We start from the raw sequence: 13,227 nt of genomic DNA on the forward strand, positions 1-13,227 counted from the left end.
TTGGTCAAATTTCTCTACTGCTTGGGTACAGGCAGGACTGGGACAGTCAATCAGTCAGTGAGCAGTATGGTTAGTGCTGCACATCCCTAAAGGTGCTCTTCACTGAATGTCGCAATAGCTGCAGGTTTTTTTCTCACAAGAATGCGTGTTTTGCCTGCTTGGTAAAACAAGTACCTGAATGCACAGTGTCTGACTGTAGTAGTTTCTGGAACACCTTAGAGTTTGTCCTTTTGGAGAAACTTACAGGTGTAAGATAGTTCTTTGTATATGGGACAACTCTAGAATGTTTATTCTAGGACTGGTGCTTTTTAAAATGTTGTTTTCCCATGAAAATACCTCTGTGTGAGGAATTGCAACAATAAAACTCATGTTGCCAGGTAGACAAAGCCTAACTTGCCTAACTATGTGTGTAGCAATATTGTTAGGTTCTTGTTGTATGGGTGGGAATGCAAAGATTTGTGCAAGAATAATGCTGAAAAGCTATTCTAGAATGATACATTTGAAATAGGAACTAAGGGAGTGAAGGAATTGTTCTTATTCCCTGTTTCTTAAATTTTTTAGCTGACCTATAAAAGCTTCTGTATTTGCATTCTGCTGTGACACCGGTCTCAGATTTTTTTTCTGAGCTAATGGCAGCCTCAGTAAATATGTTAGGTGGTAGTTCAGGAGACTCTTACTGTCTCTGTTGTGGATAGAGTCACTTCTTAGTAGAGTGATTGCTGCAACGTGTCCTTCCCCCTCTGTGCCACATCCTTTGTGGGCAGCTGGGGAACATGATGCATTTTTCTTCCTCTGTGCTCCTTGAGTCCCTGTTTCTTCTGGGGAGACTTCAGAAGCTGGTCCCAAGGCTAATGGTCTCTGAGAAATGAGGCTAGATGCTGCCCTTGGATGTGCAGCAAGTCCTTACTGCTGCTACTTAGAGTGAAGCTCAGTTCATCTTGAAGGTTGTGAATTGAAGTGGTTGTAAATTTGGTGTGGGAGCTCAGTCGTGCTGAATGGCTGTGCAGAGGGCAGGGTGGGAATTGAAGCTCACATAAAAGCCAGTTGGTGTAGCAGCAAAGAATGAAAGCAAAAGTGCATAGTAAAGGTTTGGCTCACCTGATGCTGTCAGCTATTAGCTAACCCAGACTTGGGGGGTGGGGGGAGATTGTGTTACATTGCAGAGGCTCAAGCTCAGGTGACCCTAGAGCTGGCTTGTGGTGCGGTACCATCAAGGCAAGTGGAAGCCCGTGCCAGCGGAGGAGCACAGTACAGCTGTTTGTCACAGATCTTCAGACATCCAGATGCTGGCTGTCTGAAATACAGAAATTCAATTTCAAGGCAGTGTTGGAGGGCTTAAATTTGAGAAGCCATACCTGGGCTTGTTTGCTTGCCAATTGTGGGCAGAAGAGGTGTTTCCAAGTTCATAGGAGATAACTGTTGTCTCTACTTGGAAGCTTTGGATTTTATTATAGCACAAATAATGATCATCGTGGGATTAAGCTGTTGTGCTTGATCGTGGTTACAGGAAAGGGGACCTGAGTTTAGCTGTTGCAATTGATGTGTTTATGTATTAAGACAGAAAATGCAGTAAGTCATTTAAGACAGAAGTGTGTCTTTGGGCCCACATCCCAATTAGGTGGGATTTGTTCCATATCTAAGGGGGCTAAAGATGAATCATTGGTGTACACCAATAGATACTGAAATATGATACAGATCATAACATATATCATTGTGTGAGCTGACACACGCATGATGCAGGAGCAACCACAAAACCACAGACGAAATTCATAGAGTACGTTTATTCTTGTTACCTTGTGACCCAGGACATCTCTGCAGCAGCACCTGAGCAGAGGCATGCAAGCAGGGATGCAGGCACCATGGAGCTTGGTCCTTGCTAGCCAGAAAGAGGAGTAGAAAGAAAAATGTCTCGAACCCGCTGCTTTCACCTGTATATTGGGGATTTCTCACAGGTGTAGTTTTCTGCTGTGCTTTGGTTATTCCCACAGCAGGGCAGGAATCTCAAGCATGTTTGACAGGGTGCCTCTGAGTCTATCACAGGCCTTTGTTATCTAAACACAGATGTTCTACTAGTGAAGCACACCTAATTAAACAACTATTAGTATGATACATATTTTTTCAAGACCCCAGCTGCAAATCACTTGACTGTGTTTACAATCCTCCTTGCAAAGTTTCTCTTACATTCCCACAACCTTATATATGATATATTGTATAAATCACAGTATACTCCAAGAAGCAGAATATTTCAGTATTGAAGCTGGCTGGCTGACACTTCTGACAGGCCACAGAGGCCCTGAGCAGCTATGGCCTAAATACTTCTGTGGCCTTTCTTTGAACACAAGTAAGTTGTGCTATAGGAATGTGATTAAATGTTGCAAAGTCAAAGTTACAAGGTCACAATTCCTGAATTATTTCTCTGTGCAGGCAGATATTGGAGAGTTGAAGAAGCAGTCTGAAGCTCGGGAGAGATGGAGAGCAAGGGCAAACACTTGAAAGAGCATTTAGTAGATCTATGAAAGCTTAAATCTTTCATTGCATCTCTACATGTTATGCATGCTTGCTCCAGATGGTGGTTTTGTCTCTTGTGGCAGATACTCTTACACACTTTTAACTCTGTTTATAACTGTACCTAAACATATCAAACTATCATAATTAGTGTTCTGATTCTGAACTATTGTGAAAAGTGTAATTAAGTGCTCTGAAGTACAGGGGAGGTTTTCAGAGTCTTCAGTTCAGAAGGAAGATGCGACCTATAAAAATGAGGGATTTATCTTCTAATACCAGCAAAGAAAAATGGCCTAGCCCTTAAATAAAATTGTTGCACCAAATCACACAAAGAATAATTCTGTTTGTCTTCATAAGATTTTAAAGAGACTATTGGATTTCTTTTGCATGCAGTTACCAGCTTTAAGTTAAATAAAAATACTAGTCGTTTGCCTAAGTCTGTACAAACAGTTTCCTTTCCAGAGATGACAACAATTTTAATTTCTTCTGGTTATTGGGATTGGCATCTGATTGTAGCTGGTTACAAAAGTGATCCAGTCAATTAATATGAAAGGCTACTGTATGTCCTGGCTGTTAATTTTGCTCTCAGCAAACCCACACAGAGCAAGCATTGTTGTCCTTCTGTAAACTAAGAGAAACTAATATCCCAGTAGTAGATGAGCTAATTTCCTGATTCCTGTTTTATTGTTTGATAGTGTGGTTGAGATGCAACTGCTGACTTCTCACTGCTGGAAGGTATTTAGAGAAGATCAACAGCTTAGCTGTCCAAGCACACTTCATGTACAGTTTTAATTAGCTTTGAAAATGTCTTGTCAGATGAAAAGTTATGTTTGTTTTGGTCTTAATTGGAGGAAAATCATTCAGTGTGGACCACAGCTGACACCTTGTGTCTGGTTTGTGTGTATTTGGAGCAGGAAGGGAGAGCAAGGAATTGGAGGTTTGGAGCAAGTTTTGGCTCTTTTGGACTGCTGCAACAAATTGTCAAGAGTGGTCTCATTAGAAATGTGAAGTTCATATAGCTTTCTTGAAAACTGATATCTGGGCGGGGTAAAGGTAGCCTATTAGCAGGATATTGCCTCCTCTAAAAGAGGCACGATGTGGACTCATCTTCAGCATAGGCCACGAACAACATATTGAGCAGGACTGGTCAGGAAGGAAGGAAGAAAAGTCTCCAGCAGGTAGTAGAGCTTTAGCTGGAGCTTGTATCTTCTTGTGCACCAAAACAAAACCCACAGAACTGTGGAGGGCGGTGGAGAGGGTGTCTGTGTAAAACAGTCCCCAATTCCTAGTTTAGATGCTTACAGCACCAGCTGCTACTAACCTGCATATTAAAGTTTCCATGTTTCTTAGAAAATTCTCTTGGGAAAAAATGTACTGTTTTACCTGTAACTTAATAGGTGATTTGAGTTTTCTTTTAAATTACAGAAACAAATTCTTAACCTTCTTTTACATTAAATGGTGAAAGATACATTTTTGGTATAAGTTTTGAATTACCTTTCCTAAGTACTGGTGTTTCAGGTTTGTGAATGTCATACCATCATGTTAAGGTAGGCTTTTGGAAATTAGCCAGATATTTCATTCTTAGATTTCTGTTTTAGAGAACTGCACTTCAGTCTGGATGCCTTTCATCCACTAGAACTCCCATGCAGAAAATCTTACTCAAATATTTTCAAAATACTAGGATTTTTACAGATGCAGGGAAGGTAGCAGAAAGAAAAGGTAATATGCAAACTTCAAAGTTCAATTGAATTCTAATTTTAAAATGAAATCATAATTCAGCAGAGTTTTTTTCTTCAAAAATGTTAATTTTTTTCTTGGGGGAAAAAAAAAGGAGCTGTTCTAAAAAGCAGTGGATATTAGGGTATTAACCCCCGTGTTCTCTTGTGCATCCAAATGCATAGTGGCACATTAGAAATTAGTATCTTTAAATAGAAGCTTATTTATTGAATGAAGTGGTACTGTGAAGCTTTTAATTGTTCTCATAAATTCAGACTACCTGTCTCTACTTATTTTGTAACGTGAATTGTTGCAGTAGATGTTCTTTAGGGAGCACATAAATGCTGGTGTGGAAGTTCTTATATGATAAATGTGATCAAGTTAATGCCACTTTATTAAAGGATGCACAGCGATTTATAGACTACCATAAAGCACACATGCAGCTGCTTGATTGCTAATAGGCTAAAACTACTTGTCCACGTGCCCTTATGCCCTCTATGATTGGTCCCGGTGTGGTGTCCGTGCACAGTTCTTCTGTTAGGCAAACATCTTGTTTTCCACAGTCCAGCTTTCTTTATCTTTTTGCAACCCACGCAGTTTCTCAGTCCTTGCAGATGTTCTTCAGAACAGCTACAGCCTGATTACAGTGAGGCCACTCAGTCTGGATCGCTCATAACATGTCTGTTGTTTCCCAGCTATTCCACACATAAAGTGTTTAAAAACTTGTAGGACTGTACCTGGCTCTACTTCACCCTGAAAAGAGGGGGGAAAAATATAATCTCAATCTACTGAATATGAAGCATGTATAATGCAAGGCATGGGTTATAGTACACCAAGATTATACAAAGCTAAAGACACTTTTTTCAGAAATAATATTTGTATGCTAGTACACTGGAAACTGAGATGGGTGTAAAGGTTTTTCAGGTTCCACAACCACAGTGTGCATTTTTTAATCTTTACCTTTGAAATTTTACTCAAATCATTCTGAAGTAACTGCAGTTACATCTGCTTAATAAAAAAGTTTATCCTATGTTGTCATCCTGTCATAAGAGTGTGGAAAATGGTGGAAACAAATAAATGTGATATTGTAATTCCTTTTTCCATAGAATTTGTTTTTTCCAGCACACCATTCAAGTATACTCAGTTATATATAGTAGATAGATGCAAAAGAAGTGTGTTTCAGTGTACCTAAATTATACTTCATGGACTATCTCACCAAGCATGTGATACTTTATAGAGTTGGAGAAGGCTGCTTTTTGGGTGTAACTTTAATATTGTTTTTAACAACTTAGTTGTGATTTATGACATTATGTTGGTGTCTTTCTGAATTAATGAGAACTGAATTTTTGAATTGCCTAGATTGCACTGGGTTTCTAGAAACCTGTTAGTGCAGAAAGTAGTTACTGCTCTGTTTATAGTTAACAACAATTTGCTCTGCATTAGCCTTTGAATTACAAACCACTGTGTGTTCTTCAGTTGTGGTTAAAAATTACAATAATATTTTGATGTGGTACATAAAGAATTAGAAGACAGCTTATGGCATTTTTACTTTTCTTCATGTATAGATCAAACTCTTGTCCCAAAGCAGTATTTCTGTAAAGCCTTAGATACATAATGTTGCCAGTTTAACTTACCAAGTAAAGAAATTATTGAAGTCAGCTATGACAGAAGTAATGGCATAGAAAATGCTACAATATGCAAAATGCTTCATAATCATTATAGCAGATATAAGATAGCATTTGAAAGGCTGCTGTGACCATGTAATGAAAGTGAGGGGTCTTGAGAGGCTGAAGAAAATGGTGAGGAAAGTATAGGGCAAAAAAGTTCCTAGCTAAAGCAGCCTACTAGGCTTCTACAGCCCAAGGGGTGATGTAGCAAACTGGTAGAAACCTAGCAAAGAGCCAGGAACAATGTTAAGGAACAATTTTGAGCAATTGAGAGCTGGTTAGTACATCAGGCAACAGTAGACAGACAGGAGTGCTGATCAGGTAGGACCAGCCTACTGCCTTTCTCTTATGGTAGGTACTGACCTGCATGGATTAACCTACCACATGTTTTTATAAGCAAGAAGTTAATGGCCTGTATAATACCTAAAAAGCCAGACTGGGAAGGGAGGAGGAACTGGACTTAATGTCTGTGGCTTGCAACTCGACAGGAGTTTGTAATTGAAGACTTGATTTATGTTTAAAGCTTTACAGATAACTTAAACCTGACCCTCGGTAATGCCAATTCTTAATAGGACTTTGTTTTGGGAAGCTGCGTGGTTTCTCTGCTACTTTAACTCCTGCCAGTCTGAATGAGCTGGACTGCGGGTGTATGAAAGAGCTGGGTGTCCCAGAATTAGTAATCTACTAGTACCACAAGCATGATCCTGCTGAAACATGCTGTTTTGTTGGCAAAAGGTTGAGCCAGAGCCTTACCAAAGTATCAATTCAATGAGCCTGGAATTTTTCAGTAAAGACTTAAATTGATCTAGTGTTTTGGCTTTATTTTTTCAACTGTGGTGACCCTACCATCTCATTTTTTTTCCTCTAGCAAAACCACGTAAGATCAAATTTGATGCATTCAGTGTTTCTAGTGCAAAAGCAAGTAGGGGAACACATCCACTCAGTCCAGTGCAATACTCCAGGTGGGGTCTCATGAGATATGAGTAGAGGGGCAGAATCCCCTCCCTTGACCTGCTGGCCACACTTTTTTTTTGATGCAGCTCAGGATGCGGTTTGCCTTCTGGACTCTTGAGTGCACATTTGCTGGCTCATGTCCAGTTTTTCATCCACCAGTTCGCCCAAGCCCTTCTCCACAGGGCTGCTCTCAATCCACTCATTGCCCAGTGGGTATTGTTATCAGGGGTTGCCCCAACCCATGTGCAAGACCTTGCTCTTGGCCTTGTTGAACTTAATGTGGTTCACACAGACCCACCTTTGTCAGGGTCCCATTGGATGGCATACCTTCCCTCTGGGTTATCAACAACGGCACTCGCTGTCTTCCGCAAACTTGCTGTCATTAGTATAAATACAGCAATTAAAGCTCATAAATGATACTTGTCTTGATAATTCTCATCTAGTTAGAAGAAAATGAGGTTGGGCATGCTGTTCTGTACTTACTGTGAAAGTGTCATATCTGAACTGGACATCTGTTGTGTACAACCACGAAATTCAACTCCCTCATGAGTTCCAGCTGATGCTGGAAAACCCACTGAAGATTCAGGGTTGTGCTACAAGGTTGCTGTGGCTAATCTAGCAGACCCTTTTTTTGTGGAGTATTTGAAACGTGTCTCAAGGTACAGATTACTACTGGGCAGGTTTTGCCTGGCTAATTGCTCTATTTTAACCTCTTTTGTCTTTTGGGTTTTAAGATTCAGAGGTTGAATCATGCTTTAATCCCATTTATTTGTATGCATATTATTTTTACATTATAAGTGAAGAAATCTTAATATGTGATTGGAGCTCTTGAAAAATCAAGAAGTTCAGTGTCGTGTCTGACCTATGGGGAAAACTGGATTTCTTTTTAGCATGACAGATAAAGATTTAACTTAACTAGTGGTTAAAGATAGAGCATAGTAAAATCACTCATATGCAACTATAGACTGCCAGTCTTTGACTTTGGTATTCAGGCAAATTTTGAGTCAGTGTTTCTTATTTGTCAGGGAAGCTGTGAAGAGTGTATTATTTGAAGCGCATGCTATATTCAAAGCTGTTTTCTAGCTCAAAACTTAACAGATTTAGAAAAATATTTTTTCCATATTCCTGTCAAAATAAATGCTTGTTTCTTTATAAACCAAGAGCAAAACTGAGAGTGCTAACTTTGTCTATACTTGAGAGATGTGATTAATCTAGAGAGACAATTTTTGAAAATACAGGGCTTTTAATAGTGCTGTACTCTGCTTAGAAATGGTTAGGTAATTATACCTATAGTGGCCATGGTATTTTCTCCTTAAGGTTAAAATTCAAACTTCTGTGTTTAACTCTTGCTCCTTAAATCCACTGTTCGAGGTTCTTTCTGTAGAAATTACATAGATTGGAAAGCAGTGATCAGTTGTTTTCCTGCTGGGGTGTATATGTGGCCAAGTTTACTGTGAAAATTTGAAAGAGTAATAATTTCTAGATCTGTGTTGTTTGGTTTTTGTTTTTTTTTTTCTTTTTTTTTTCTTCTAGTCAGACATTTAGTTTAACTTCTGAATAATCAGATGTAAAACAACTGATAGGTACACCAAGGCATCAACTCCACTCCAGTGCAGTGGCAGTTTAAAGCAACATGAAGGTTAGTGCTGTAAGTTCAGGTTAAGCCTGGTAATGACAATATGAATATATGTTATATATACAATTTTATCCTATATACTATGTATATCCTAAATGTTATTTATACAATTTTATCCCAATAGGTTAGCAATTGTAAGACTTGGCTATGGCTTTTCTTTTCCCCATTCTCTGAATCGGGGAATATAATTTACATATGTAGACAACAGTAGGTATTTGGATGTTGCTTGGCTTCATGTTGCTTCTGTATTTGTGGCTACAAGCCATGTCCCTTTTATGCAGTGCTGTTCCTGGAGGGACAGCATTACTCAAGGAGAGCAGACCCAGAGTTCAAAACCGGGTGGGGAGAGACTTGCCAGAGGTGGAGCTAAGACTCCAGAAGGAAGGCAGTCAAGCAAATGTGTCTTGCCTAAATGACTGTTAAAGAAGCTCTGTGAAGAATTATCCCTTCATTAAAAACGGATCAGGCCAGAAGAGATCAGAAGAGCTTTTTTTAAGCATTTGGTCTAAAACTCCTTCAGGCTCCTAAAGAAAAATAACTCCATCATAGAACCTGTTCTGTTCACCTGAGTGTGTTTTCCAATGCAAGTTCTTCTGAAAGCCTGGTTTGCACCAAATCTCTGCTGTGAGGTTTACGAACACTACTGAAATGATGCTTGAATGTATTTTTGGCCAGTTTGTCCCTGTTTTCATATGCTAATACACTTCTAGCTATAATAGCTGTCATGTATATATTCATGCATTTTGTTTTACAATCTTGCATGCTATTGAGGTCACATTAACAGGCCTACCGTTGTACTTCTTGTTGTTCCACTCTTCATGAATACTTGTGCTTTTGAGTACATCTGCTAATTCACCCATAGCTGACTACCCTTGTGCTCTGATGCAACATTTCCTGTACGTTTTACCCTTATCCTGTTACAAGAGCTTCAGCAAATGGGACTCAGCAAATGCTGTTTCCTGTATGTTTATAGATCCATAGCTGATGACTTCATCAGTACTTTTCAGTTTCCTTTACTTTTACTGACCTTTCCAGACAGCTGCTAGAATAAAGTACTTAACCTGCAGTGCCCAGCTCCAAACCTATGTGTGGTGCCTCGCGTAGGCTTTTACAGTGTCAATGTTAAGAAATGCCAAGCATACTTCAATTTGAAGATCCTAAGCTCTATAGGAATAGTGTTTTTATTTTCTAGTTCATGTCTAGAAAGTCAGTCTGCAGTCTGGCAATTTCTGGAGAAATATCACTGAGTTTAAATGTCTTATGTTTTGCAGTATGCTCCCTTGAACTGTACTGGCAGGCTTCTTAGTGTGTTTTGTAATTTTTTAGGTTTTCTGTGTTAGTATGGCTAAGTTTTGCAGGAGTATATATATACTATTAAACCTTGACAGTTCAGGGATTTTTCAGTTTTGAGGTTTTCTTCATTTTCATGGGCTAAACATATTCCATGGAAAAAAGCTCTTTTAAAGTAAAAAGGAGGTGGTTGTCTGTTTTATTATTTATCCTCAGTGCAGAGTTCTTTTAAGAAGCAGCATTTGTCGTAGTTTTAGTATGCCTTTCAGGTGCTGAGGCAGGACCACAGTCAGTGGGCACAAACTGATACAGGAAGGTCGGTCTGAACAGTGGGAGACACTTTTTTTTTCAGCATGAGTGTGACTGAGCACAGGGACAGGTTGCCCAAAGAGGTGATAGAGGCTCCATCTGTGAAGATCTAAAACCATCTGAATGTGGTCCTGAGCAAGTGACTCCAGGTGGCTGTGCTTGTGTGCGGGAGTTGGACCAGATGAACTCCAGAGGTCCCTTCCCACTCTGTCATTCCATGGCCTCTGACCTCAAGGGCTGTAGGCACTTCTCTGGTTCTTGGCAGTAGTTACATGAAAATCAGCTGATGATTAGCATTCCTGCTTGATATGCTTGACTGTGGTTAGGCTTGGGCAGGCTGTCCCTTTGTGAGTTCTTAGATGAATGAACTGATGAGTTATTTATCTCTGAGCTAGAAGGATGAGGCTAGAGATGAGCAGACTTTTAATCTCTGGAGTCTTTTGCATATTAGACTGATTCATTAACTTCATAGATATAGTTCAGCCATTTAAACTCAAGGCCCTAACTTCTCATTTATCTTGTTGCTTAATGGTACCTGCTTACTTGTTCTAGAGCTAGATTCAAAGATGAAACCTCATCGCATTAAATACCCATTCTGCTGTGCTGCTTTTAGCAAGGGTAGAAGTATCCACAAAATTGTTCAGCCAGTTGTCAGGATACTGGCAGCTTATTTGCTGAGCATCCTTTTCTGCTTTCTGAAGCACCTAAGGCAAATGTAAGTTACAGAACAGACTGTTCCACAGCAGTGATACTACCTGTACTTCTCATTGCTAGAAATGCCGTTGAAATGTTTGCTGTAGGCTCACCACTGATTTTGATGGCTCAGAAGTCTGCAAATGATCATACAAAGAGTCATTACATTGTCATTGCTCCTAGATAAAAGCTCTCTTCAACCAAGTTGAAAGATAGCATGCAGATGAATTAGCCAAATAAATGAGGTACTGCAAACTCCATCTTGCAATTTTATGTATCTGGTGTGTATGGAAGTAACAGCCTGTGGAAATAGCAGCCTGAAAAATGTATGCTGCAGCAGCAGTCTGCTTGTCAGGTGCTGATGTTTTATTCACAGCAGATCTTTCTAGAGGAAGCATGAATGGGACATAGCTGATTTTTTTTGAGGTTATTTGCTATGGATTTCTTATTCTTTCTGGTGGTAAAGCAAGGTCAATTGGTGCTTCAAATGTGTAATTGAAATCCCTCTTCTGGCAAATGAGACCTGTGGTGCTCAGCGGCAGATGCTGTCTGTGGGAGGCAAATGCCTTTTTCTTTTCTCCTTAACCACTTCTTTATGTTCAAAATGGGTCATGAGAGTCTGTTAGCAGGTCCAGCAGTGGCCAGTGCTGTAACTGGCCATAGCCTTGTGTACTCTTCCCCTCCCCACAGCAGCCCAGTGGCCCTGTTTGTGTTCACAGTGCAGCATGGACTCTGGAGGAGCAAGAGGTGTACAGGAGTGCGCAAGTATTGTAGCTGGGGAGTATAAACAAAGGGTTCAAGTGTGTGAGGCAGTTAATGGGACATAACACCCCATACCCCAGTAAACCAATACTAATAAGCTTTGTAAAGATGACCTGAAAGCTTTGTCTGGGTATTTTCTGATCACCCACATGCTTATCTATGTGTGTGACCAAGCACAGCTGGCAGCTACTTTCACTGTTTGCCTGTAGTGCTGTTGGTGACATCCAGACAAATCTAGGAGCTCCTTTGCTAGAGGTGGTTTCCTGATCCCCTGTAAGACCACTTGAAGATTTTTGTTCCTGCAAGTTAATCACTGATTGTAAACACACTGAGCAGGACAGTGATACAGTTTGAGAGCGACCAATTCCATTATTTTCTGTAGTTTCTTTAGCACTGAGTCTTTGTGCTTATTTCATGGTTGAATTTCTTGACATCCATAGATAGGTGCCAGATGATGAAAAATTGTGTGTGCTGCATTGCAGTTAACTGTAATTGTCATATTCTGCCAGTCCTCTTGCCTTTGTTGTGGAGTTCAGTGGTGTGGGTCTCTATGGAAATGGGATTAGATCTGGCTGTCTGGCATCACTTTCTCTTGGAATGGTGACCAACTTTGAGTAAAGGCACTTGAATAAACTGCTGGAAGTGCCTTTTCAAAGCTTCTGGCACAGATGAATTTCACTACAGAAACTCTAGGGGAAGTTCTGTTTCTGTGCTGGTAAATTATTTTTAACTGGTCAGGGAAAAGGAAGTAACGACCATATCATTGTATAATAATTCAGGCTAGAAGGAGCCTCAGGAGGTCATCTAGTCTAGCCTGCTGCTTAAAGCAGGATCAGTTTTGTTGTGAATGTATTTATACTCCTTTTACTTAATATCTTTTTCACCCTCTTTCTTCTATTTGCTTCATCTCCATGCAAACACATATTTGGCAGTACCAGCCCCAGATGAGCACACTGAGGTGAAGATTGAGTGCATACAGATGGTGACTGAATTACTTTCACAGAAGCCTGCTTGAAAAAAAAAAAAAAAAATCTTCAGCCAGGTCTCACCTGCCTGCTCACAAGAGTCTGTCTGTATGAACTGCAAAATGTTTCCACAGTCTAGACAGTGTGTCAAGATTAAGTATTTAAATTATCCATCTCCCAAGCACAATGAGGCTGAAATGCAACTGCTAAATACTATTTGTCTTGTTATCGAGGTGAATTTGTTTGAAAAACTGTTCTATAATCCGGGGGACAGTATCACAAGTAGTAGGTAGATTGTCTTTTTTTTTTTTTTTTTTTTCTGATGTAAGGGAAATGTCACCTTTGTCAGCACTTGGCAGTCTCCCATTTTAGCTCAAATGCAAGTTGAAGGTTAATACTCCAGGTATTTCAGAAATTCCTGTTTTCTTAATTATCATTCCTGTTGCTTTTTCTGTTGTCCTCTTCCTCTGTAGCATAATGTTTATAATTCTTAAGGTAATTAGCTAGCTTTTAGCACATGACTGGAGCATAGTTAGGATAACTATTTTATGTAGATTTACCTAAAGTTTAAATTACTTAGCAGATGCAGGGAAAGCAGAGTGTCTGAAGTGGCATAGACATCAGTGTAGCATACTTATTTGCATATTTGTATAGAGGCCTTAAAAGTTCTGTGATTCTTGACTGCCATGGCAATGTAACTCATTTAATGAAATAGTCAATGTAAGCTGAC

This window comes from Athene cunicularia (genome assembly GCF_003259725.1).
Source record: "Athene cunicularia isolate RWA chromosome Z unlocalized genomic scaffold, athCun1 chrZ_part1, whole genome shotgun sequence".
NCBI lineage: Eukaryota > Metazoa > Chordata > Aves > Strigiformes > Strigidae > Athene > Athene cunicularia.